Source organism: Mesocricetus auratus, unplaced genomic scaffold (assembly GCF_017639785.1).
Source record: "Mesocricetus auratus isolate SY011 unplaced genomic scaffold, BCM_Maur_2.0 Super-Scaffold_4256, whole genome shotgun sequence".
NCBI classification, from domain to species: domain Eukaryota; kingdom Metazoa; phylum Chordata; class Mammalia; order Rodentia; family Cricetidae; genus Mesocricetus; species Mesocricetus auratus.
The window spans coordinates 78,154,793-78,159,005 of record NW_024429182.1 but is presented as its reverse complement, the minus strand read 5'-3'; the positions used below and the strand labels follow the sequence as shown (position 1 = coordinate 78,159,005).

The window sequence follows — 4,213 nt, the reverse complement described above, 5'->3', positions numbered from 1 at the left end:
CGGCTCCCGCCGCAGGCCCGCGTCCGCCTCGCGCCGCCCAACGGCCAGCGCCCTAGCGAGCGCACCCCGGGTGGCGCCCGGAGCCGGCTCCTCACGCCCGCTGCCCGGCCCAACGTGGCACTTTGGCAGAGCCCTCCCAGGCCGGGGAGACGATTCAAACCCGGGCGGCGCCTTGACCAATTGCGAATGGGTCCCCGGTAGAGCGACGGCGACTTCAGCCAATAGTATCTCAAAGAAGGTCGCGGGCCCGAGTGTCATTGGCCAATAGTGGCTCAGTAAGGAACAAAGGAGGCGGGTAAAGGCTGAGAGGGTGCGGCCGGCAGACCCGCCCCTTTTGTTAGCGTCTCGTCTTCTCAGTGAGTGCACTCTAGTTCCGGAGTGTGGAGGTGGCTGCGGTCACACTCTCGGCTCTCTGCGTGTGTGTATTGTACCCAACTGCGGAGGACTCGCGGCTCTGGGCAGTGGGCGTCATTTTCCCACCCGAAGGTTTCGAAAGCGGGCCAGCCCTCCTCGGCTTTGCCCTCGGTGATGCGCGGAGGGAGATTCAGGGAGGGTCGCGAGGTTAAGGCCGAGAGAACGCTATTGAGCCAAAGCTGCTCGTAAATGTCTGAGCTCGGGGAATGGAAATTAACTCCTAAAACGGCGGTCACCAGCCCCACTTGACATTCTGAGGCCGGGACCGGCCCGTGGGAACCGCCTCCCGTGGGAAAAGTTGCCGGCAGTTTTCCATAATTTTTTTTAAAGGTTCATAGAACCCAAGGGAAACACCTGGGAACAGGCGTTGCACTTGTGGCCAGCAGGGCAGTGTCCGCTTGGTGACGCAGACATAGTTTCTTGCGTTGAGCTTTTAGCACCTTCGGGTACCTCACACGTGAAAACTCTGAAACGGAGAAAGGTCAGTGAAGCTGTTAGGATTTAGAGCTATAGAGCTAATACACAGGGTCTAGCGTGGAAACGAGAAAAATTGTAACAAGTAGAAGTAAATATTTAGCTTTCGCAATAGTGAGTCGCTAGATTCCTTTTGAAGTTAGTGCCACCTTCGTACAGATCCAGAGTGTCACCAGAATTAAAATGGAAAGCAGTTATCCAAAAAAAAGCGTCAGTCGTGTGGCCATAAAAAATGTACACAAATTACTATGGTTAAAAATAGGAGAAATTACTAGGAAGAAATTACAGATCCTCAGTTACTTTTGTTTCTCCATATAAACGAATAAGATCTTGGGTAATTTGGAGAAAGGATAACTTCAACCTTATTTTTTTTTTTCAGTGCTAAGGATGAACCTAGTGCCTTGTGCATGCCAGACAATCACTACCCATCTTCATTCTTTCGGGCTATAAAATGCATCTTGCTCAATCATTGTAACACTAAGTACCTGCTCCTGGGATAGTGGTCTGATGAAGGCCAAGAAAGCCTTCCTGGTGTGTGGTTTGTTTTTGTGTCTCACCGTGTAGCCCCAGCAGGCCCGACACTCACTCTGTAGATTAGGCTGACCTGGAACTCACAGAAATCCATCTGACTCAGCCTCCAGAGTGCTGGGATAAAAGCCATGCATTACCACATCCTTTCTCTACAGCGAAGTTGTTCTGGGAGGTTTTCCTCTTCATTCCTAAAGGAAGTCCTCTTAATAGACTAGAAAGTGCCAAGGACCTAGAGTTAGAAATCTAGGTGTCTAGCCACGGTTTGTACTAGCAAGGAAGACCACTTAGGGGAGAGATGACTTTTTGCTCAACAGAGTTGTGAGAATCAAAGAAACTGTACCAGTAAAACTGTTATTTCTAACACTTATTGTGAAGGCATTGTTAAGAATGACAGTTAGCATCAGAATAATACACTTCTCTTTGCCTCCCTCTTCCTTCCTTTTTTTCCTCCTGTGGTACTGAGGGGTCACTCACATGCAAGAAAAGTACTAAGTCACAGTCCCAGCCCACACGTGTTAAAAATAAGTAGTAATAGCAACATTACAACCTGTTAATGATGAGTTCATGATGGTATAAATTAAATGAGAAAGAAAGTTTTTCTTATAGGGGAATGTCAACCAAAAATATAAAATGACAGAGTAATGTTAGCTGGGTATGGTGGTACCCTCAGGGATGGGAATGTGGAGACAGGAGGGTTGTGAGTTGGATACCAGCCTGGTACACATTGTAAGATGCTGTCTCAGAAAACAAAACAAAGTAGAGCAGGCCAGATAGTTCGGTGGGCAAAGGTCCTTTGCAGGGACCCACATGGTGCAAGGCAAGAACCGACTCCCACAAGTTGTCTTCCGACTGCCACTTGCATATTGTGACACACACCCCTCCCTAACACAATAGATGAGTACAATCTTAAACAAGTAGTGATATCAACAGAGAAATGGCAAAATGATAAGCTCCTTCTGAGTACAAGTACACTAAAGGGCAAGGCGTCACATGTCAACTTTTCATTGCTATGTTTTTGAAACAGAAATCTAGGTCCCCTGTAAAGCCTCTTCTCCCTGAAATGTCAGTATATCAGTCCAGACACAGAAATTAGACAATGTAGAACCAGTTAAAACAGACAGAACCCTGTGGAAAGAAAAAAAATTCAATTTAGGACTTACAGACTTGTGACAGCTGAATGCCTGGAATCATGCCTCTGACTTCTGACCTCAGTCACTGTTCTAGAAGACCCAGGTGGTGGCTGTTTTCTCCAGGGCAAATCCATATTAGCTCCAAATTCGGGGGAGTATTGGAATGGTCTTTAAGGAACAAATCCTACACATTTTATTTATTTTGGGGTGGGTCTGTGGACTCATTTTTAGGAATGCTGTCTTCAAAGACCACCTTTGTGTGTGTTCTGCAAAATCCTGAACAAAAAGTGCATTGAGAAAAGCATTTGGAGCTAAAAAGCTTTGTCTTACAAGGGTCTTCACAAACCAATCATAAACAGCATAAAATTTGGCCTAGAAGTGGGTTAGTGAATAACTATGCAAGTTGATACTAAACAGAAGGCTTCATGTTTACCTAATAATTTACCAGTGTACAGTGTACTCTCCTGACCTTACCTTAGTCTCTTCTGTATAAAACACTTCTTGGTAAAGACAAGTGGGATTCTGGAATTCCTTGTTCTTGACTGTAAAGATGAAACACTCTCAACATTGTATAGTAAAATCATGTTAAGGGAGTTTTTTAGTGATAGCAGCTTTTAAAGAATAAGTGATTTTTAGTTTGATACCGAAATAAACCTTGACTAGATGTAGCTGGAAGGAAAATATTCATTTTTTTGGTGAGGTAATTAAGGAAGATGTTTTCCCTCAATATATGGAAGAAATCTCAGAGTTTTTCCACAATACTTAAACTTTGTATTCTTCACTTCAGGCAGACTGGGAATTTAATTCTTTGAAAAATTCTTCTTTTGAACTTGGGGAGCTTATGAGACTTTGCAAAAATTCAAGTCTGTGAATGTCTCCCTTCTGACTTAGTGATAGAAGAACAGTTCAGAAAGGCACAGCATGCTTATGCAGGAAGCCTGAAATAAAAGAAGGAAAAAAAGCCTAGATTTTTGTGGGCTAAATTTGTATCTTGGCTTTGGGTTCTACCAACTCCCCCCACTACTTCCCCCTAAGTTACAAGGTGACCTCTAGCCTCAGTTTTCTTTCAAATTTACACCAAAAGTAAATCTGTAGGGTGAAGCCTTCACCAGTTCTTCCAGCTTTTCTAGTTTGAAAATTATCTTTTAAAGTCAAAAATGTTGACTGACCTCATGATATTGTAGTACTTGGACTTATTAAGCCTTGAGAACTACATAATGATGAAATGAAAAACAGATTTTATTATTAAAGCAGAATTTATGTGTATTTAAAAGATACAGCTACATGGCACTGGAGACATGACTCATTGGCTAACTGCCCCTCAGCTTGAACTGACACCTGTGGCCTCCACAGTCACGTACACTTATGGGCATACCAGCCCTGCACCACCCTCATAATTAAAAACAAAAACACTTGAGCCAGATGGTGCGGCACACACCGTTAGTCCCAGCACTTGGATGCCAGAGGCAGGCAGATCTCCAGGTTCAAGGCCAGCCTGGTCTACATAGTGAGTTCCAGGATGGCCAGGGCTTGAAACCCAATCTTGAAAAACCAAAACCAAACCAACCAAACAAACAAACAAAAACTCCAAATATACACAGATAAAAGATTTCATTGCTGTCATTTCAGTACTGGAGATTGTACCCAGGGTCATCCTCATGCTA

General features: G+C 44.4%; 1 protein-coding gene across 9 annotated transcripts in view; it reads left to right on the top strand.

The window, feature by feature from the left end:
- LOC101831360 (transmembrane protein 180) overlaps positions 1 to 4,213 on the top strand; it is a 32,051-nt gene that overhangs the window by 349 nt on the left and 27,489 nt on the right. For 6 of the 9 annotated variants that reach the window (XM_040755260.1, XM_005064464.3, XM_040755242.1 and 3 more), the window contains exon 1: positions 364 to 895. The exons of 1 other annotated variant lie outside the window; for it this stretch is intronic. The gene's annotated coding sequence lies outside the window, so the exon portion shown is untranslated. 2 more of the 9 variants (XM_040755235.1, XM_040755239.1) reach the window with 2 other exon arrangements.